The sequence below is a fragment of the Meriones unguiculatus genome, chromosome 15, assembly GCF_030254825.1.
Source record: "Meriones unguiculatus strain TT.TT164.6M chromosome 15, Bangor_MerUng_6.1, whole genome shotgun sequence".
NCBI classification, from domain to species: domain Eukaryota; kingdom Metazoa; phylum Chordata; class Mammalia; order Rodentia; family Muridae; genus Meriones; species Meriones unguiculatus.
The window spans coordinates 22046429-22070584 of NC_083362.1; positions in this window are offsets into that span (position 1 = coordinate 22046429).

The following is a 24156-nucleotide window of genomic DNA, read 5'->3' on the forward strand; positions in this document are numbered from 1 at the left end:
GGTCCTTGTGGAGCTCCTGTCCTCTCCATGTCATACTAACTTCCCCTTTTTCATATGATTCCCTGTACTCTGCCAAATGTTTGGTTATGAGTCTTAGTATCTGCTTTGATACACTGCTAGGTAGAGTCGTTCAGAGGCCCTCTGTGGTAGCCTCCTCTCCTGTTACTTGTTTTCTCCTACATCCAATGCACATCCCATTTGTCTTTCTAAGTGAGGACTGATCATCTTACCCAGGGTCCTCTTTCTTGTTTATCTTCTTTAGGTGTATAGATTTCATTATGTTTATCATATCTCATAGGTCTATATAAGCAAGTATATACCATGTGTGTCTTTCTTCTTTTGGGATACCTCACTCAGAAAAATCTTTTCTGGATCCCACCATTTGCCTGCAAATTTCATGATTTCTTCATTTTTGATTGCTGAGTAGTATTCCATTGTGTAAAAACACCACACTTTCTGTATCCATTCCTCCATTGATGGACATCGGGGTTGTTTCCATGTCTGGCTGCTATAAACATGGTTGAGCAAATGTCCTTGTTGTGTACTTCAGCAACTTTTGGATATATGCCTAGAAGTGTTATAGCTGGGTCTTGAGGAAGCACTATTCTAATTGTCTGAGAAAGCATCAGATTGATTTCAAAAGTAGTTGTACCAGTTTACATTTCCATCAGCAATGGAGGAGAGTTCCCCTTTCTCTACAACCTCTCCAGCCTGTGTTGTCACTTGAGTTTTTTATTTTAGCCATTTTGATGGGTGTAAGGTGAAATCTCAGGGTTGTGTTGATTTGCATCTCTCTGATGGATGAGGATGTTGAGCATCTCTTGAAGTGTTTCTCTGCCATTCTATATTCCTCTACAATGAATTCTCTGTTTAGTTCCAAACCCCGTTTTTTAGTTGGATTACTAATTTATTGCTTTTTAACTTCTTTAGTTCTTTAAATATTCTGGATATCAGCCTTCTGTCAGATATAGGATTGGTGAAGATCCTTTCCCAGTCTGTAGGCTGTTGTTTTGTGCTGAAAAAAGTGTCTTTTGCTTTACAGAAGCTTTTCAGTTTCATGAGGTCCCATTTATTGATTGTTGCTCTTAGAGCCTGTGCTGTTGGTGTTCTGTTCAGGAAGTTGTCTCCTGTGCCAATGAGTTCTAGGCTCGTCCCCACTTTTTCTTCTAACCGAGTTAGTGTGTCTGGTTTTATGTTGAGGGCTTTGATCCACTCGGACTTTAGGTTTTGTGTAGGTAGATAAATATGGATCTATTTTCATTTTTTTCTGCATGTAGACATCCAGTTGGACCAGCACCATTTGTTGAAGATGCTGTCTTCTTTCCATTGAATGATTTTGGTTTCTTTGTAAAAAATCAAGTATCATAGGTGTGTGGGTTTATTTCTGGGTTTCCTATTTGGTTCCATTCATCCACTATTCTGTTTCTATGCATATTCCATGTAGTTTTTATTACTATTGCTCTCTTTCTTCAGAGAGCTAAAGTTTTTTTTTTCAAACAGGTTGTTCAGTTGCTTGGTTAGAGTCACCCCAAGTTACTTTATTCTGTTAGTTTTAGTTTTTAGTTATTATTATGCTATTGTAAATGGTGTTAGTTCCCTGATTTCTTTCTCGGCCCTTTTGTCTTTGGTATAAAGGAGGACTTCTGATTTTTTTGAGTTGATTTTGTCCAGCCACTTTGCTGAAGGTGTGTATCAGCTGAAGGAGTTCTCTGGTTGAATTTTGGGGGTCACTCATGTACATTATCATATCATCTGTGAATAGTGACACTTTGACCTCTTCCTTTCTGATTTGCAGTCCCTTGATCTCCTTTAGTTGTCTTATTGCTCTGGGTAGGACTTCAAGTACTATGTTGAAGAGGTATGGAGAGAGTGGGCAGCCTTGTCTTGTCCCTGATTTCAGTGGGATTGATTTGAGTTTCTCTCCATTGAGTGTGATGTTGGCTATAGGCTTGCTGTGTTTACTTTACTATCTTTAGGTATGTGCCTTGTATCCCTGATCTCTCCAAGACTTTAAACATGAATGGGTGTTGGACTTTGTCAAACACGTTTTCAGTATCTAAGGAGATGATCATGTGGTTTTTCTCCTTCAGTTTGTTTAGGTGGTGGATCACATTGATGGATTTCCATATGTTGAACCACCCTTGCATGCCTGGGATGAAGCTTATTTGGTCATGGTGGATGATATCTTTCATGTGTTCTTGGATTTCGGTTGCAAGTATTTTATTGAGTATTTTTGCATAAGAGAGATAGGTCTGAAGTTCTCTTTTTTGTTTTGTCTTTGTATGGTTTGGGTATCAAGGTGACTGTGGCTTCATAGAATGAATTTAGTAATGTTCCTTCTGTTTCTGTTTTATGCAATAGTTTGGAGAGAATGGGAGTTAGCTCTTCTTTGAAGGTCTGGTAGAATTCTGCATTGAATCCATCTGGCCCAGGGCATTTTTGGAAGGGAGACTGTTGACTGCTTCTATTTCCTTGGTGGATATAGGACTATTCATCCATTTCTTTTAGGTTTTCCAGTTTTGTGGCATATAGGCTTTTTTAGTATGACCTAATGATTGTTTGGATTTCCTTCATGTCTGTAGTTATGTCCCTTTTTTCATTTCTGATTTTGCTTATTTGCATAGTTTCTCTCTGCTTTTCAGTTAGTTTGGCTGAAGGTTTGTCTATCTTGTTTATTTTCTCAAAGAACCAGCTCTTGGTTTCATTGATTCTTTGAATAATTTCATTTGTTTCTAATTGATTGATTTCAGCCCTCAGTTTGATTTTTTTTTCCAGCTGTCTGCTCCTCTTAGGTATATGTGCGTCTTTTTCTTTTTTCTAGGTTTTTCGTTGGGCCATTAATTTGCTTGTATGAGATGTCACAGATTTCTTCTTGAAGGTACTTAGTGCTATGAATTTTCCTCTGAGCACTGCTTTCATTGTGTCTCATAAATTAGGGTATGTTGTACCTTCATTTTCTTTGAATTCTAGTAAGTCTTTAATTTCTTTATTTCTTCCTTAACCCATCTGTCATTGAGCAGCAAGTTTTTCAGTTTTCATGTGCTTGTAGGCCTTTTTCTAATTCCATTTTTGTTGAGGTCCAGCTTTAGTCCATGGTGGTCATATAGAATACAGGGGATTATTTCAATCTTCTTGTATCTGTTGAGGTTTGCTTTGTGACCAACTTTATGGTCTATTTTGGAGACAGTTCCATTAGGTGCTGAAAAAAAAAGGTATATTCTTTTGAGTTTGGGTGGAAAGTTCTGTAGACCTCTACTAGGTCCATTTGATTTAAGACCTCTGTAAGTGCCTTTATTTCCCTATTAGGCTTCTGTCTAAATGATCTGTCCCTTGGTTGAAAGTGGGTTGTTGAAGTCTCCCACTGTTTAGGTGTTAGGACCAATGTGTGATTTGAGTTTTATTAATGTTTCATTTATGAATGTAGGCACTCTTGTGTTTGGGACATAGATGTTCAGAATTGTGATGTCCTCTTGGAACATTTTTTCTTTGATGAGAACGTAGTGTCCCTCCTCATCTTTTCGGATTAATTTTGATTGAAAGTGTATTTTATTAGATATTAGGCTAGCTACCCCAGCTTGTTTTCTGGGTCTGTTTGCTTGATAGATATTTTTCCAGCCCTTTACTCTGAGGTAGTTGCAGAGGTGCGTTTCTTGGATGCAGCAGAATGTTGGGTCCTGTTTCCACACCCATTCTGTTAGTCTGTGTCTTTTTATTGGAGAGTTGAGTCCATTGATATTGATAGATAATAGTGACCAATGAATGTTAGTTCCTTTTATTGTGTAGTTGGTGGTCTAACTGTGTTTCGTTGCTTGTTTTCTTTTAATTTTTGTTGGGATGTTATCTGTATGCTATGTTTTCTTGGGTGAAGTTGTTTTCACTGGATTGGAGTTTTCCTTCTAGTATCTTCTGTAAGGCTGGTTTGCTGTGTAGATATTGCATAAATTTAGTTTTGTCATGGAATATTTTGTTTTCTCCATCTATGTTGACTGAAGGATGATATATTTTAGTGTTCTTGGATTCATTCAAGTGTTCTTGAAATTATTTTATTGAGCCAATATTCATTAGAGAGAGTTCTGAAGTTCTCTATTTTTGTTGGGTCTTTGTGTGGTTTAGGTATCAAATGGACTGTGGCTTCATAGAATGAGTTTGGTAATATTCATTCTGTTTCTATTTAGTCGAATAGTTTGAAGAAAATTAGAATTAATGCTTCTTTTTTAATTAAATTTTTATTTTTTATATTAATTACAATTTATTCACTTTGTATCCCAGCTGTAGTCCCTCCCTCATTTCCTCCCAACCTCACCATCTCTCCCTCATCTTCTCCCATTTCCCTCTCTAAGTCCACTGATACTCCTCACCTTCCATCTGAACCTAGCTTATCAGGTCTCATTAGGACTGGCTGCATTGCCCTTCTCTGTTGCCTGGCAAAGCAGCTCTCCCCTCAGAGGTTGGTGCTGGTCAAAGAGTCTGCCACCGAGTTTATGTCAGACACTGTCCCTGTTCCCCTTACTAGGGAACAAAATTGGAGACTGAACTGCCATGGTCTATATCTGTGCAAGGGTTCTAGATTATCTCCATTAATGGTCCTTGTTTGGAGTATCTCTTCTTTGAAGTTCTAGTAGAAATCTGTGCTGAAACCATTTGGCCCTGGGCTTTTTTTGGAAGTGAAACTTTTGATGACTGCTTCTATTTCCTTGGGGGATATAAGACTATTTAATCTATTTACTTAATCTTGATTTAATTTTTGTAAATAGAATCTATCAAGAAAATTATCCATTTCATTCAAATTATCAGATATTGTGGCATACAGGCTTTCGTAGTAAGACCTAATGATTTTTTGGATATCCTCAGTGTCTATTGTTATTTCCCCCTTTTCATCTCTGATTTTGTTTATTTGGATGGTATCTCTCTGCCTTTTAGTTAGTTTGGCTAAGGTTTTGTCTGTCTTCTTAATTTTCTCAAAGAACCAGCTCTTGGTCTTATTGATTCTTTGAATTGTTTTCTTTGTTTCTAATTCATTGATTTCAGCTCTGAATTTGATTATTTCCAATAGTCTACTCCTCTTGGGTGTGTGTGCTTCTTTTTTTCCCCCTAGGGTTTTTAGGTGTGCAGTTAGTTACCTGTGTTAGATATCTCTAACTTTATTTCTGGAGGCCCTTAATGCTATGAACTTTCTTGTTAGCACAGCTTTCATTGTGTCCCTTATGTTGGGGTAACTTGTATCTTCATTTTCATTGAATTTTAATGGCAATTTTAACAAAACTAGATATCACTAAAATCCATGCTGAAGGACAAATAAGCCTGAATATTCAAAGAGCAATTGACCGAAATAATTAAGTGGAGACATCATGTCACTAGATTCCAAATCTATTTTAAAAACTATAAAAACCCAAATTCTTTCATCCATTAGAAGATCAGTGTAGAATCCTGAAATAAACACACATATCTACAAGGAACTGACAGTCTTTAAATGTATCGAGAAAAAACAAATAGAAGATGATAGTATTCCCTATGACTTAGTGCTGAAAAACCAAATACTTATATATGAAAAATGGGACATCATTTTATCTAAAACTGGTTCACGGTGTGATGGTACATGACTATTTTCCCAGAACTTGGAATGCTTGTGCCAAGATTATTTTAGTCAGGTTATTGGAGACTATAACAGACTAGGACATAATCTCAAAAACAAACAAACAAAAATATTGTAAATGAATTAAAATTTTAAACAAAAAGCATATGTGAAAGTTCATGCTGTAATCCCAGGACTCAAAAGCCTGAGGCAGGGTGATATTGAGTTCACACTTAGCCTGAGGATGCCACTGAGTTAATCAGAAAATCAGAAACTACTAGATGACACAAACTGTTGCAAAGCTCTGTAACTAAGGTCTGAAAATGGTTTCTTAGATATGACTCTAGCAATGTAGGTGACATAAGCAAATACAAACAAATGACATATTATCAAACTCTAAAGCCTCTACACTGTAAAGGAAATAAAGACATGACCCATATCTTGGGAGGAAATTTTGCAAGTTGCATATTTGAGAAGTGGTTAATGTAAAATATAACAAGAACTCAAAATATCCAATAACAAGAGAAGAAATAGCCATACAAATATGACAGAAATCATGAATAAACACTTATTAAAGCTGACAGTGGCCAACACATACCTCAAAATGCTCAGCATGTTTATATCTAATTAACAAGATTGTAGAAATGATCATAAACATATGCTAAGTCACATCTGCTACATTGACTAACAAATTAATACTGTGTTTTACTAAGGATTCCAAGAAAACAACCCCCTGTGTAGACCTTCAATCATGTTAGTATGGTTATTATAGAAAATAGTAAAAATACTCATTAAAAGAACAAGCTTAATATATGACCTGACTATTCCTCTTTTGTTTATATCCCCAATGGTATTAAAATCATGGTGGTGAGAAAATACTTTCACTATGATCTTCATATAAATATTATTATAACAGATGAAATATAGATCTGTCCATCAGTACAAGAGTAGGTTTTGTATCTGTTGGTACACAAAGTGTTGTAGATTCTCCCAGCCTCAGATGATTGCTCTTTGATGTTGTAAAAAAACATCAGGAGATACTGTCTTTCAGAAAAGTTTGCCACCTAACCTTTGTATGGACTAGCAACCGGAACTAGAAGACAAACTTCTGTTTCCATACTATGACAGAAATACCAACTGAAGTAAAACATCTTGGGACTATAGGTTTTATCTGTGAAGTCCGGCTCCACATCAACCAATTACAAATGAAAAACTCCAGTCCTGGAGTTCACAGAGTATGGTGTAGTTAATAAAGGATTCTCCTTAAGTTAGGTTTGCAACATTGTTAACTCATGATACAGGTGATAATGAGACAGGTATTGGCTTATAAACCTATCAGAAGTTGAAATCCATCTGAACTGTTCAATCTTCTCACAAATAATAGTCATTTTCAAAACTGTAGATGATATTAGTGATGTAAGTAATAAGTAAGGAACAGAAGCAAAAGGATATCATGTTCTCACTTGTAATTCATTAAAAAGTAAAAATTAAAAGAAAAGATGTGGAACCAGGGAACGTTTGGACTGGGGGAAGCCAAGCTGTTCCCAAGCAAGAGTGAGGTCAAAGTGTGTCCAAACCCAGGAACTTGTCCTGAGATGAACAGAAGCAGGATTGTCTCCCACACCCCAGCCCCATCCTCTGTTTCCCTGTACCTACCTTTGGCCCTTAGAGAAGGTCTGCCTGGTAGCCAAGATAAACTTCTTCTCCCCTCATAAGGTCTTGTCTAGCAGAACCTGGAAATTTCTCTTCATGCAAGTGAGGCATCCTCAGCACCCTGGCCCTGGCCAATGATGTACACTTACCTGAAAACCCATAACCACTTCCAAAAGGTTTAAGTAGCTTTTGTAACCCCCACATTAAACAGGTCTTTAATGTTCTTTTTGTGTGCATGTTCTTTAATTCAGCTCAAAATTCAATTTTGTAATTTATTTTTATTTATTAAAATGTATTCACTCTGTATCCCAGCTGTAGCCCTCCCTTCTCCCCTCCCAATCCCACCCTCCCTCTCTCTTCTCCTCCCATGCCCCTCCCCACATCCACTGATAGGGGAGGTCCTCCTCACCTTCCTCTGACCCTAGCTTATCAGGTCTCATCAGGACTGGCTGCATTGTCTTCTTCTGTGGCCAGGTAAGGCTGTTCCTCCCTTAGGGTGGGGTGGTCAAAGAGCCAGCCACTGAGTTCATGTCAGAGACATCCCCTGTTCCCCTTACTAGGGTACCCACTTGAAGGCTGACCTGCCATGGGTTGTTTAATGTGCTTAATACACAGAAATGGTAAGTATTTGAGAGAGGTGATTTCATTATTCTGAAACATACACACTTAAAAACATTGTATCACACCTCATTGATATAAAAAATTGCATTTGTGTTTGAAAGTGAATGTCATATTTTGAAATCCCTCAAGTTTTGGCTTTTACTTGATTTAATTGTTTATTTGCTTAATAGTTAATGTTATATTTCAAACCTGGAACAAACAGTTCAGGTGCCTATTTAACACATCAAAATGGCCCTGGTCTCCAGGTTCTCTGTGTAATCCCTCTGCCCCTCCCTGATACAGAGAACTTCTGTCTGAAGTGCCCTGCTGAGCTCTACCCTGCCACCTTAGCTGCCTGGGCCACGTCTCCCTATGTAACCTATCCATTTTGGTTACTTGCTTTCTTTGTACTTTTGGGCCTCCTGGATGCTGCCTCTGGTTTTCTTCCCTTCTCTCTCCCTCCCTATCTACTCTTCCCACATGGCTCAGGGTCATGGCCATTCCTTTCTCAGATTTCTCTGATTCAAGCTGTACTCTTCCGCATATCCACAATAAACACTCTCTTCCACTGTACCTAGGAGAAGCCATGTTTCTGTTTTGTTGTTGTTGTTTCTTTTTACTTCTCTTTTTTCCCAATTCAATCAATACATCTAAAGATGCTATTTTAGAAAGGATTATTTCCAGTCTTCATTTGTAGCAGAATCTTTCTTTCCATTGTTCTTTAAGATTTTGTTAACCATTCTCTATTTCCAAGGCAATCTTGGTGAGCTTGCTCAAGATTTGTTTACATGGGAGAGTAGCAAAGTGGTATTAGGATATTTCCCATGAGCCTAAGTGGTTAACTCCCTATGTAACATTCAAATTTGGTGGGTGTGGGAATACTCCACAAAAGATTAACAAGTAGGAGTTACTATTTTGTTGATTTTGTTTTTGTTTTTGTTTTTTTCAGGACAGGGTTTCTCTGTGGAGTCTAGGTTGTCCTGGACTCACTTTGTAGACCGGGATAGCCTGAAAGTCACATATATCTGCCTGCCTCTGCCTCTCCGAGTGCTGGGGATACAGGCAGGGACCACCATTAGTTTTTATTCCATGTAATATTTTTGTTTCTGGAAGACTGTATTTTTGCTAACTTGCGTTATCCTAAAATGTTTGCAAGAGATGCCATTATTGTAGAAATATTTTTTATTTAAATTATACTATTTCTAGTGGCAGATTTATATTTTACATAGGTATTAATATATTGTGGATTTAAAAATATTGGTGTGGTTATATAAAATATTTTCTAACTTTTTCACTAGAAATAAATCATTGGCACTTTTTAAGCATCTATTTAAGGCTTAATACATCTGTATTAACCTAAATATTTTTTTACAGTAAAATTACTCCTTGTAGTTTTAGAACAGTAAACAGCAGTTTTAAATCTCAAACTTAATAATTCATGGATTTCCTTGTGTTGAAAGAATGCTTATGAAGTTAAGTCCGACCTTAATAAACAAGAGAGAGAGAGAGGAGAGAGAGAGAGAGAGAGAGAGAGTGAGAGAGAAAGAAAGAGAGAGAGAGAGAGAATGTTTCCATAGGCTCAAGTATTTGAGTACTTAGTTACTAGAGAGTGGAAATACTTGAAAAACCTTACAATGATTAGGGAGTGTGGTCTTGTTGGCATGGGTGTGTCTCCTGCCTCTGTCTACAGATCAGCTCTTTCTCCAGCACCATGTTTGCCTGTGTGCCAACATGTTCCCTGCATGATGATTATGGACTAACCGCTGAAAATGTAAGCAAGACTTCAATTAAATGGCTTCTGTCTTAAGAGTTGATTTGACTATGCTTTCTCTTTACATCAGTAGACTAGTAAAGAAGACAACAGTTAAGACACAATTCTTACTCTTTAAATTTCATAATGTAGAAGGAGACAATTCCAAAAGAGGACGGGCTGCTCTGAATCTCTGGTGTTCTGGACAGGAAAAGCTTGAAAAGAGAAAAAGGGAGATTCTAGTGTGTGTGTGTGTGTGTGTTATGTGTGTGCGTTTTCTTTTTAATTAAATTCCCTTTTTACCCTTTTTAATGAAACTAAGACTCACTGTGATTAGAAGAACAACAAGAAAAGTGGGAAGGGGTGGGGTAAGAAATGATAGTAAAGAAAATAGGAAGAAACCCAGTCACAGGCAAATTACAATTGTCCAGGACATGAAATATGGGCAGTGGGAGAAATGCCCAAAACAGGAGATCACAGATGAGAAACATGTCATGGATGAAACCAACAAAACTTTATTTCATCCAGATACATGGTTAAAATAATTAGTTCTAGGCAAGAATAATATTATCAGGATTTCTGCATGTGACAAATGATGACTGTTAAGCTTTTCCTGGAAATGGAAGAAGGTGGGGTCTCTTGAACATTAGTTAAAGAATGGAAATTGGTTCGATGTTTTAGACAAATTGAGTTTGAAGTATACATGAAATATCCAGCAAAGATTGAGCAATAGACAGGCATATACATGAATCTAAAAATGGAAAAATTGTCCGGGGAATAAGAAGTTATGGTAATTTAAATGTATCAAATTTATTTTTCCCCCGGATTTTAATGACATTCTCCTTACTGAGACTTTCTTCACAAGCTCAGACTTCCTCTCAGTCATTATGTAATTTTAGTCCATTGATTCACTCCTTAAATACTGGCCTCATGTAATATTCTACCCTCAAATAAAGTGTGCTCACTGCTTACTCTCTTTGAACCCTGAAATGCATTTATAATTTTTAAATTAGTATTATAAGGATGCCATTAGGATGAAATTATTCTTACTGGATTTTTTACTTAGCAAATGGAAGTACATTTGGTTATTTCATATATATATATACATAATTATTCAAATATATGAAATAAATATATATAATCATCTAAAGCCACTTTAAAATACATAAAATAGATGCCACAATTATGCATAATTCCACATATTTATCTATGAATAACATTTAAATTTTTTCTATTAATATATCCACTTAAAAAATCTATACATATTATATGACTTGATTTCATCACTAAGTATATTATAGTCATTTTCCTTTATTAGGGACTGCCTTTGAATATTTATAAATACACCTAAAATTATCTTTCATTACAAAATACTGAAAAAATATTGGAAATATTTGTATTGTATGTATTTGCATAATTATTTCTCCAGTGAAACAATTTAGAAGGGGTAAATTTGTCAAATGAACAGATTAAATTTAAATTACTTAAGATGTTCCAAATATTCAAATTTGTTGCTATTTCATTCACTTAGTTTCGAAAAGGTCTAACTTTTATTGGGCCTCAAATAGACCTACCTTCTTCATTACCTTGTTTCCCAGTGTTGCTGAAAATATTCCTTATTTTCAAATTCAGTCTTTTGTTTCTCTATGACAGAGAAATATTCTGACTAATATGACTGACTGTGAATAATGTATATCATGTGAGTACCTGTCTGAGGTAGAATTATTGTTGCAGTGCTAAAACAACACAACCAAAGCCAACTTTTAATGAAAGGGTTTATTTGGCTTATGCCTTCACGTTACTGTTCATTATTTTCATCATTGAAGGAAACCAGCACAGGAACTCAGGCAAATTAGGAACCTAGAAGCAGGAGTTGATGGAGAAGTCGTGGGAAGTGCTGCTTGCTGGGTTGCTCCTCAAGGATAGCTCAGGCTGTTTTATCATAGAATCCAGAACCACCAGCCCAGGGGCATCTCCATGCAGATGGGTTGGAACCAAGGACAATGTGATAGACATCAGAAGCAGGAGAAGACAGGGAACAAGACAGGAGTCTACCACAGACAACCTCTGAAAGACTGATTAAGGAATCGCTAAACTTTGGGCAGAGTGCAGGGAATCTTATGAAAGAAGGGGGAGATAGTAGAAAGACCTGGAGGGGGACAGGAGCTCAAAAAGGAGAGAAACAGAGAAAAAAAAAAAAACTGAGCCCTGGAGGCCCTGAGGAAAATTATAAAGGACACCCCAAAGACAATGCATGGAGAGCATCTAAAACCCCAGCAGAAATATAGCCCATAGACTCAGACTCCAAGTGGGGTCCCTAGTAAAAGGAGCAGGGACTCTCTGGCAGGAACTCAGTGGCAGGCTCTCTGACAACTTCCCCCTGGGGGTTCAGCCTTGCAAGTCCACAGAGAAACACAGCACAACCAGTCCTGATGAGATCTGATTGGCTAGGGTCAAATAAAAGGGGAGGATCTCACCTATCAGTGGACTAAGGGAGGAACTTAAGAGGGGGAAAGGAAGGGAGAGTGGGATTGGGAGGAGACGAGGGAGGGACCATAACATACAAATTGCATAAATTGTAATAAATCATAAAAATAAAAAGGGAAGAAAAGGAGAATATGCTTCAATATGCTTGTATGCTTACAGGTTGATATTCTGAACACATTGTCTTAACTGAAGTTTCCTCCCATCAGATGACTGTAACTTTTGAAAAACGGACATAAAACTGGCCAGGATAGTATCAGATAGTACCTACCTAAATCTACATGACAGAAGACCATCCCTGGAGTAGCAGCCTGGTACAATTATTAGATATGGAAAACTGAGGCACAGGAAGTTAATGGTAGCTAACATGAGTACAATGTAATATATATGTATGTATACCACACAACACATAATAGCATAATGTTTATATTTAATAGCATATTATAAAATATATTCTTGTTTTTTCTTGGAATCAATTACTTTGTTTTACTTTATTTTTTTTTTTTACATTTTTAACTAAGATATACAGCACTTTGCCCCTTTCCTTTCCTCTCTCAAACCCCTTCCCAAGTTCTCTCCTTCCAACTTCTTCCATGCCCCCTCCCAAACCCAAATGGGAACCCATTCCCAGGATAAGCTAACTCTACTACTCTCAGAAATTATTGTCAGGAGTTTTTTGTCCATAGTATGATCCTAAGAGTCCTCTTTCTGTTCTGACTTCCTTTTTCCTCTGGAGGTAGAGTATTCTCCCACTTTTTTTTTTCTTTTCTGGCTTCAGAAAACCTGAACCCAGCTATTCCATTTCTCAATTCTGCTTTTTTTCTCCCCTGATCCTCAGATCTGGTCCCTTCATACTTTGTTTGTTTACTCCACGTTATCACAGTTGGTAGAGAGAACGAGAAGTGATTACCCATATGAGTTTGGGTTAGCTATCTTAGCATAATCTGTTTGCTTTTCTTTTCTTTTTTCTTTCTTTCTTTTTTTTTTTTTTTTTTTTTGGTACATTCATATGTGTTTCAGGCCCAACCTAGGAGGGTTTTGTTTTGTTTTGTTTTGTTTTGTTTTGTTTTGTTTTGTTTTAATACAGGCTTTCTGTGCATAGCCTGGCTGTTCTGGAACTCACTATGTAGACTAGGCTGGTCTCAAACTCATGGAGATCCACCTGCCTCTGCCTCTTCAGTTCAGGTATCAACAAAGTGTACCTCCCAAAGCAGCTCAGGATTACATTTTCAGTAACAATTTTTATTTACAAAAGGTTAATTTATTTATTATCACCATCAAATGTTAAACACTCAAAAATACCTTAGCATTAACTCATTTTAGAACTGTAGTTTGAAACCTATAGTTTTATTATATAAAAACAGAAATCAGCTTGTCAGATTTCACAGATATTACTGTTAATATTGAAAAATAGTAATTGTTACTAAGAAACACATTCATGGTGATTATGAGGTCTCTATTTGCTTAAACTGCAATAATTTTCACAGCAAACCAGGTCTGTCTTTCTATATTGAATGAGCTTTAGAATGCTGCAGTTTAAACAGGTCTATGATATATATATATATTGTAAATGTTGAATTATTTTGCTTCCTCTTAGTTTTATGGTCTCAGCTATAAGCTGGTATTATTTTTGTTACATTCACTCACTTTAAGTAATTTGGCATTTAAACAGAATAATATTAAAACTTTTTGGGACTAAAATAGTGTTATGAACTGCATGTAGTTGTTAGTGCTATAGACATTTATAAACTAAAGTGGCAATAGAATTTTTTATGCCAGCTCCCCACATCCACATGAATAATGCCTATGCTATGATGTGATGATAGTCTAGTCATCACTACATGATAACGATTTTTCCAATATCAGATAATCTGACAAAACTGTCACATATATTCAGTGTGCACTGACCAAAACATAGTTTTAAGAATGTGTTATTGAAACTCTAAATAAGTTTTTAAAACCGTAGGAATAATCTTAGAATACTCTATTTTTGTTAATCACCTCCAAACTAAGCCTGTGCTTTACATTTATGACTCCATAATTTGGTCCCTAATATGGCTGTATTTTACGTTTTCTTTTAAATTATTCTTCTGCATTCCCAGACACTTAACGCCAGATCACTCTTTCTCAGTCTTTAGCAAAGTGATGTTTATAAAATTAAAACATTTTTTTATATTCCAAGTTTCACCTAAAACCACGTATTCCCTTGTTATAGACACTGTTTACTTTTCTTATCATTTGCTTCTTCAACTTGTTATAGTTGAAAATTTGATATTTTCATGTTGCTTTATCCATTCTATATTTTTCTCCAGAATCCACCACATTTAGACATCCGGTTATCCTATGTAAATATAACTCACAATCAAACATAATTTAAAAAATCTATGCATCATTTTGTTGACTTCTCTTGATAAATCACCTTTCTAACTCTCATTTATCTTCTCCAATATTTTCTCAAATTATTTCATAAATATTGACAATAACTCTAGTCTTGTGTTTTTTTGTCTCTAGAAGTGTAAAGGATCTGCATCAATTTGACACTGATACGCAACATCTTGCATTATATACAGTAGATTGTGGATAAATTCTGGCCATTAGCTGAAGATGTGGTTAATGGATAGAGGAAAATGTGTGAAGGAGTAAAAATAAATAAATAAATAAATAAATAAATAAATAAATAAAAAGTGTATTGAGTGAATCTCTAAAAGTAGAAGAGCAGATGTGAGAAAACTCATTCACAAAATGTGAAAGAATAAGAAAGGGGAAATCACATAAAATATAGTGTATTATGGAAAGACAAAAGATATAGTTTTAGAGGTAAATTAATCAGCCATTTAGATTGCCCCCCAAAATCAATAAATATGATAAAATAGACTTTTTTATGATAATTAATATAATTAATTAATCATTTATGCTTAATTCCTATTCTATGTTTAGGCACTAAATAAATAACACAGAATAACTTATGAAATGTTTTTAGTTTTTGTCTGAGAAATATATTACCAGGAATGATGAATATTTTTGAGTCTAGGTGTCTTAATTAAGATACTGATTCAACTCCTCCCTGCCCCTTTCCAAGTCCACTGTTAGGGGAGGTCCTCCTCCCCTTCCATAGGACCCTAGCTTATCAAGATTATTCAGGACTGGCTTCAATGTACTCCTCTGTGGCCTGGCAAGGCTGCTCCTCCCTTGAGAGCAGGGGATGCGAACAGCCAGCCATTGAGTTCAAGTCAGAAATAGTCCCTGTTCCCTTTACGAGGGTACCCATTTCAATACTGGGCTACCATGGGCTACATCTGAGCAGGGGTTCTAGGTTATATCTATACATGATCCTTGGTTGGAGAAACAGTCTCATATTAGACCTCTGTGCCCAGATATATTTGGTCCTTGTGGAGTTCCTGTCCTGTCCAGGTCATACTAATTCCCCCTTCTTTCATATGATTCCTTGCACTCTGCAGAAGGTTTGGTTATGAGGGAGGAAGGGTAGGATTGGGAAGGAATCAGGGAGCGTGCTACATCTGGGATACAAAGTTAATAAACTGTAACTAATATTAAAAAAATAAAAATTTAATTAAAAAAGATACTGATTCAATTCAACTTTAACAGATCCTACTAACATCTATCCAAGCCCAAACTAAACTAAACAATTCAAATGATGGTAGGGTATACACACTAGCACACACACAAACACACACACACATATGAAGAATTGTTATTCTTGCATCTTTTTAAAAATATCTTTTAAAAGAAAATCTCCTCTAGTCCCCTATCAGTGAACTAGGGGAGAGGCATAGGGGAAGAAGATGGAGGGAGGGTAGGATTGGGAGGAGATGACAGAGAGGAGCACAGCCAGGATACAAGGTGAATAAATTGTAATAAATAAAAAATAAAAGAGAAATAAACCCTCTAAAAATCTCCTTTCTCATATGTAAAGGTATTCCAATTTTGTTTAATATTGAGTACAAATTTCTAGAATTATCTGTATCAGGATCTAGCAGCTATCCGGTACATAATAAATATGTTTTTTTTTTTTCTGGAAGGCTTAATGTTTTTACTAAATCCAGCATTTCAACATTCAAAATTTTGCTGAGGAGATTGCATGGAACAAGTGTTCCATAGAACATAAGAACATAAGAACATATCTGATGCTTAATACCCAACACTATGAACAATGAACTCCTGAAAATCAGGTTGTATACAGAAAACAATACTGTTCCCATTGTTGAATGCATCTAGACACTGATGTTTAGGCTATTTGTAAGAGAGCATCACTGTTATCAAGGAGGTATGACCAATCACATCTAAAAATTAAACTCAGGGCTGTGGGTCTTGTCTATTACTGCCTGATACCTAAACTACCAAGCTCCATGGAATTATTCAACAAAAGCAGTACTGCATAATATATTAAAGAAATATATTAATTCATAACTTCAACAAAGAGAAATGGAACAGTACATGCATAAAGTACCATGTAACAGATCGTGTGGGCTGTCAATAACACTCTCAGAGTTTGGAGACTGACTGAACTGTCCTGTTCAACGCTAACTCTCTGTGGTGTCAAATATCATCACCTTCATGGAGAAAGATGTAATTTGTAGTGGAAATTGTTATGCTATATGGACTTGGCTAATATCTCATTCCCTATCCCCTTGGCAAATATCAAAACTAATTTGTTCTCACATGTAACATTCTACAATCTAATGTCCTCATGATTCTGCAGAAATAAATAAATTCTTTTGCATTTTGCAAATGGTGTCTTGACCTTCAGCAATCCCAAGTTCCCATGATAGTTGTAGTTTTCTATTACATGAGCAACTTCATACAGCAGAGCACACTGAACTGAAACACACGAGTAGGTGGTATTAAGTTTAGTTATTGAAATGATTAGTGGTTCATCTGGTGTCCTCAACTCTAACAAAATTCACAGTTCACCAAGTGCATAATAACTTATATGGGGCAGTTTGATGCATACCAAAAGAATTAGCTCAGTTATATTCAAGCAAAATCTATTAAGCCTGGTGTGAATGAAAATGAGCTCAAGATTTATTTGAATTTTTGGGGTGTTGGATTTAAAATATTTGTCACCTTTATGTTTTACTATTGTCCTCCACTGAAGGTTTCAAGAATTAGGTTTAAAAAAAAAAACTGTGGCAGGTCTTATTCTAGAATTATGAACTTTTTTTAAGTAGATGGTGGAAGAGAGAGGGAAAGAACAGAAATTTAACTATTTCTAATGTATTCTTCCCTCATAGAATACATCTCAGCCACAGCCTCCCCTTCCTACCTTCTCCCCAGTGCCCCCATATACCTCCTTTCTTACCCAGATTCACTGTTTCTCTGTTTTCCTTTAGAAAAGAGCAAGCCTCACTGAAAACAACTGAGCATGGCATAACAAGCTGCATAAGACTAGACCCAAATCCTCCTACCAAGTCTTCATAATGCAACTCAGTAGGAGGAAAAAGACCCTAAGACACCCCGACTCTAGTTAGGAATCCAACAAAAACCCCAAGGTAAACAACCGCAGCTTATACGCAGAGGGTCTACCACAGATCTATGCAGACTCCATAATTGCCGCTTCAGTCTCTGTGAACCTCTATGAACCCTGCTGAGTTGATTCTGTGGACCATGTCTTCCTCATGTTCTTGAACCTTCTGGCTCCTATATCCTTCCTCCCCATTTTCTGTGGAATTTCTGGAGCTTGGCCTACTGTTGGGCCGTGAGTCTCTGTCTCTGCTCCCATCAGCTGCTAAATAAAAACCTCCGTGATGATGATTGGGCTAGACATGAAAATGAGTATAGCAGGATATTTAACTATTGATGAAAAATACATATAAGCAACCATCTAATAGACCGAAATATGTTCAATCATATAGTGAAGGACATGGCTGCCTTCCATGATACAGTAGGGACAAGGAGTACTAGGAAATACTAGAGTTCTTAAGGGTCTATTGTGAATTTAGAAGTATTTTATCTTTAAAGTTATGTGGGCAACATTATCAGACATATCAAGATATGACAGAATGTGAATTCTCATCCTGGATTGTATGAAATGGAGGAAAGTTCTTGATCAATGAACATAGATAACTGTTGCCTGCGAAAATATGAACTCAGAAAGAGAACTGATAACCTAGGTACAATATCTTTACAACTAACACCTCTCTAATAGACAGAAACACCTCAAACAACAGAACTTAGGATAAGCAAGAAAAGCAAAATAATATTTTCTTTTCTTGATCCTTAGAATGTTCAAAGGAGCATGTATTAGCAACACATTTGTGATGTAATATAAATTAATGATTCAGAGCCTTGCCTTTTTCAAAACATTTTTATGCAAGCAGGAAGAATCTTGGTGTAGTTATTGTTCATCCCAATAGTCATTCATTAGTCATATAAATATAATACCTTCAGTGCATATTCAGATCAAAAATCACATAGTGCATTATACACAAAGAATACAAAATCTGGGAAAGACTTTAAGAATGACTGGTGATATGCAAAATTGTATTGTGCAACTTAAACCTAACCGGCTAGGTCCTAGCTAAACCAGATATAAGCTTCAGACAATTCGTGTACAGACTCATATAGTTACTTATAGTCGTGGTTATAGTAAGTCTTTTATTTACTGTTTCCTTGCCAGAATGACAATGTCATGTTTCCGTATCCACTGTGGGGTATAACGGGCTCTAGATCACCTGTCACTTGGATGATGAATCCTGTTTGCTGTTAATGTTTTGAAAGGCAGCCTAAGTGTGCATGCCCTGGAAAAACATGTCAAGCAGCTTCTTCTTGATAACAGCAGAAAAAAGATCACAACCCTGCTTCAGTTATGCAGAGCCAATGAGATACTGAACACATTACCAAGGGGATGAATACTTCAGATTTTCTAGATACAACAGAGAAACAGATTTATAAACAGTCCCATTTGATACATAAAGTAGGATTTCAAAGTTTATTGCTACAGTACTGAAATGAAGAATAAGACACTGCTCCAGGAAAGTTTGTGGTAGTATATATTCTGGATATAATAAAATTTTTGTGATTATGGCTCCCAGACATCATATACATCTCAGGTCAATGAATTATCTATATCTGATTAAAAAGACCTCTTAGTGTGTATCTGGAGAGATGGATGAGCATCTGGAATCAAATAACTTTGTTAATTGATACTGCATTAGACCCTTTTATATTGTTGTGATAAAATATTATGAACAAAAGCAAATTAAAGAAGGAAAAGTTTGGTTTTGATTATAGTTTCAGACTATAAGAGTCCATCATGATGGGGAGGAACTGCAGCAGGAAGAAAGCATTGCAACGGAAGCAGAAAATTGAGACATCACATCTCAACTTCATGCATGAAGAAGAGTGAATTGAAAGTGGCTGGGGCTTCAACCTACTAAGATTTTCCCCAGTAACATTTCTTCCTGCAAGGCTATCCCTCCTGAGCCTCTTCAAACAATGTTAACATCTCAAGAACAAGTGTTTGAATATCGTAGCCTATAGAGGACATTACCCTTCAAAGCACAATGCGTCACCATGTAGATCTCATGAGCTTCATGTCCATCTTTTAATTTAAGCTGCACATAGCACAACTTAACAAGTCCCCACAAGTGTTTGACCAGCTCAATACTTCAAAAGTTGAAAGTCTCTTGTGAGACTCAAAGCAATACCTTAATTGTAACCTCCAGCAAAATGAAAAGCAAATTACATGCTTCCAAAACTTACATGGTACAGAACAAATATTAGCACTTCAAAAATTTTGTGACGAAAAAATGGATAAAAGCAAGACTGAGACCTAGCAGGGCCAATATCAAAATCGGTAGACCCAAGTCTTCTATCAAAAGAAGTAGATACTCCACCGCTTCAGCATGGCTATACACCATATACATATTTTTCTTGGGCCTGTTCTATTCCTTGTGTGAAGCTCTTCTTGCCAGTTATCTCATGTTTTGGGAATTCCCAACATTTGGAGTCTCCACAAAAATCTAAGCTTCACCTTCATAGCTTTGGTCTCTCACAGCCTCTTGCCCTTTCTTATCTTCATGCAGGAACTCAAAGCCTCAACGAAACTGCAGAAAAAGAATCCATGGCGTCTTCACTATTGTGCCCTTCATGCCTTTAAAGCTGGAACCATTTGGATATCACTGCCAAGTGTGTCTATTATGTTGTGGTGAACCTTTGAATCACATTAACAACAGTGTTTATATGCACTTGCTTTACAGGCTAATTTCAGAAGTTGGAAGCGTAGCTGAGTGGTATCCTGCCTTGAGGTCAACCTTTCCTTTTTTCCAGTGCATATTATGCTTGTTCTTTTTTTAAATTATTATTAATTTATATATTTATAATTCACTTTACATCCTGGTTGCAGTCCCATCTGTCCCTCCTCTCCCAGTCCCATCCTTTTTCCCTCCCCACTTCCTCTTTGCCTCTTCCTTAGAAAAGGGGCACTTCTATTCCCATCCACCCCAGCTGTCATAAAGTTACCTCAGGACTGAGCATGTCCTCTTCCCCTGTAGCCTGGTAAAGCAGTCCTGCCAGGGGGAAGTGATCAAAAACCCAGTAAGTGAGTCTGAGTTTAATGTAGTCCACACTTCTCTTACTAGAGGACCCACATGAAACCTAAGCTGTCTACCTGCTACATCTTTGTAGGGGGCCTAGGTCCAGTTCATTTCCGGTACTTGCAAGCCCCTTTGGCCCCTGGTTAGTTGGTCCTGTTGGTCTTCTTGTGGAGCTCCTGTAATCTCCAGGTCATTTTCTCTTTCCCCACACTTTTCTACAAGACCCTCTAAGGATTTTCCAATGTTTGGCTGTGAGCATCAGTTCAGAGGCACTGCTTGGTAGAGTCTCTCAGAAAGCAATTCTGACAGTCTCTTGTCTTCAAGCTTAGCAGAGCATCATTCATAGTGTCAGGGGTTGGCACTCTTCCATTCTTAATGGTGTTAAACTCCTAGCAACTTCAGCATCTTTTTCAACACAGATCTTGGATGATGTAAAGTTAAGGTTTCTACTCCTCTCGTCTCTAAACTATGCTTTTATTTCTGTTCTATATGCACTTCATATTGTAGACCAATATAAGTATTAGAAGTAATTGCCATGCCACAAACAAAACATTATGCAATCTTGATATCTTCTCAATAAAAAATCAGGCATAACTTAAAAATTCATATGCAAGAAAGATCTAGGGACATAGGCAGCAAATATCCATATTCTTTATTAAAATATTAGAGGAATGGCTTCTAACCCATAAGCTTATATTCTTTTCTGAAACCTCAAAAGGGGAACTCTAATGTCCACACTGCTTTCATCACTATTATCTTTCAAACTCCTACTGCAGTGACTCATTAAATTATGCTTATATTATTCAACTGATTTTTTTTAGTTCAAAGGCTTCACAATTAAAAATGTCAGGGTTATATTCTTCACAACATGGCTGTAGGACACCAACTTCTGGTCCCACAATCTTTACTAGACAGAGTATCCACAGGAACAAACGGGTGATTTACTAGACTGACTTAAAGGATATGGTCTTAGTTAATTAAATAATTGCCATCTCTCAGTAGAGAGGTTAGATGCCTCACAAGAACTAATATGTTGTTAGAGCCTTGGAGGATTCCTGGGGAAATGCTGATTTTCACTCTCTGTAAGATGGTGGCAGAAGCAGTCTCTAACAGTGGTGAAGGAATTCTTTATCTGCAGTTGTAGAATAGATGAACTTGCCAGGAAGAGTAAGGGTAAGCAAGGAAAAACAATGATTTCCTCCGCATGCCTTTTCTCTGGCACAGCAGCAGAATATGCTACCCAGATTCAGGGTAGGACTTCCTGTTCAAATAGTCTCTGTGACAAATTGTAGATTTGGCAAAATACAAGGTACTAAAGTAAGGAAGAGTCAAGAGGAACCCAGCTCTTTTTTCATAGAACAAGGTATTCAACCATGCATAGGGTCAGCATCCAGGAGATATCAAAACAAAAAGTAGTAACGGGGTGCTTCAGAGTCGCTGTGATGCAGTAGAACTTGAATACAAAGAGATGATTCCAGTAATTGCAGTTGCATTTCTTAACTTTGTAAGAACAATTGGCCCTTGGTTACATGTTTCTGTTTATTCTTGTTGCACTTCTTTGAGTCTTTTTTAAGATTTATTTATTAATTGTATGTATGTGAACACTTTGTTTTCATGCATATCAAAGAGGAAATCAGATTCCATTACAGATGGTTGTGAGCCCCAATGGGGTTGCTGGGAATTGAACTCAGGACCTCTGGAACAACACTCAGTGCTCTTAACCTCTGAGCCATCTCTCCAGCTCCTGAGTTTTTAACTTATTAAAAATTTGTTTATTTATTTAACTTTAAAACCATTTATTAGATGGTTCAGTTTAATAGATGTTTTTAAAACCTAAGAGGCTTTAAAACAGCAACTTAGTTTTTTAATGCAATATTTAGAGGATCATTTGTAATTATTAGGTATATAGACCTAATCATTTTTCAGTACCTCAGCTTTATGTCTTATAATCACTGCATTTCTGATATCTATATATATTTTGCAAAATATTATATATTATTTATTACACAAGCTTTTACATATTGTGAGGGAGCCTTCTGTGAGCAGAGCATCTCATACTATTTGACTGCACTAATTCTGAACAATGTATGATTGCATTTATGCTATGAAAATTTTGAGGTCTTTCATTAACAGACATGATTTCTATTGTTTTTCAAAATAGACAAGCATAAAATTATTCAAACACACATGTAAATAATTTTTACTGGAATTTTTGTCTTCATATGTTGCTAAAGATTTTCAAATTAAGCTGAAGTGAAAATGCCATTTTTCAATTGAAAATATAATTATCTGACAATAAAATATATTATTTAGCTTTTTATTATCTTATTTTTTTTAATTTATAAACTGACCAAAATTCTGGAAGTAGTATATATCCTTGTCAATAACACTTTACCGACATATAATTCCATAGAAGAGAATCTGCAACACCTGCTTCAGAAGTTGTCTTTTGTATCTTTAAATTTATGCAGGAAACTTTATGAAAGAAGGGGGAGATAGAAAGACCTGGAGGGGACAGGAACTCCACAAGGAAAGCAACAGAACCAAGAAATCTGGGCCCAGGGGTCTTTTCTGATGAGACTGATACTCCAACCAAGGATCATGCATGGAGATAACCTAAAACCCCTGCACAGATGTAGCCCATGGCAGCTCAGTATCTGAGTGGGTTCTGAGTGGGACTGTCTTTGACAGGAACTTAGTGGCTGGCTCTTTAATAACCTCACCCTGAAGGAGGAGCAGCCTTGTCAGGCCACAGAGGAATACAATGCAGCCAGTCCTGATGAGGCTTGATAGACTAGGGTCAGATGGAAGGGGAAGAGGTCCTCCCCAATCAGTGGACTTGGGGAGGGGCATGGAGGGAGTGGAGGGAGGGAGGGTGGGATTGGGAGGGAATGAAGGAGAGGGCTACATCTGGGATACAAAGTGAATAAACTGTAATTAATATAAAAACATTTAAAATATATTTAAAAATTTATGCATTACATATTAATTAACCCAGTTAAGTAACACAAAGTATTTTCCGAACATCTTTATAATTTTTACATATAATATATTAATAAATTATACTTCACTATATATTATTGTATATAATACATTATATAATGAAATAATATGTACTTTATATTTGGAGAGAAAATGTGAGAAAGAGAAAGAAAAGGAGAGCCATAGAGGCAGAGACAGAAAGAGGGAAAATATTTAAAATTCTTGTTGATAGTGTTGCCAAGACAATTAAGAATTTATTTTTCTAGGTCACTGATTTTGAATATTTAGACTTCTAAAGTAAACTTCAATAAAAATGTATCCCCTTTTCTATAGAAAATTTATTCACAGAAATAGAACACCATAAAACCTATAAAAACAGTAAATGTCATTATTTTGCTTTGCTTGTTTTCTCTGCAATAGGTTAGTTATTCACTCTGATATTTTTACATGGCCTCAATTCAGCAATTGTGGGCATGCTGAGGGGATAAAGGAACTTCATTTGCACTGCTCTGCTTTATGCTCACCTGTGGACTTATACATCACTGTCATTTTGATTGCAA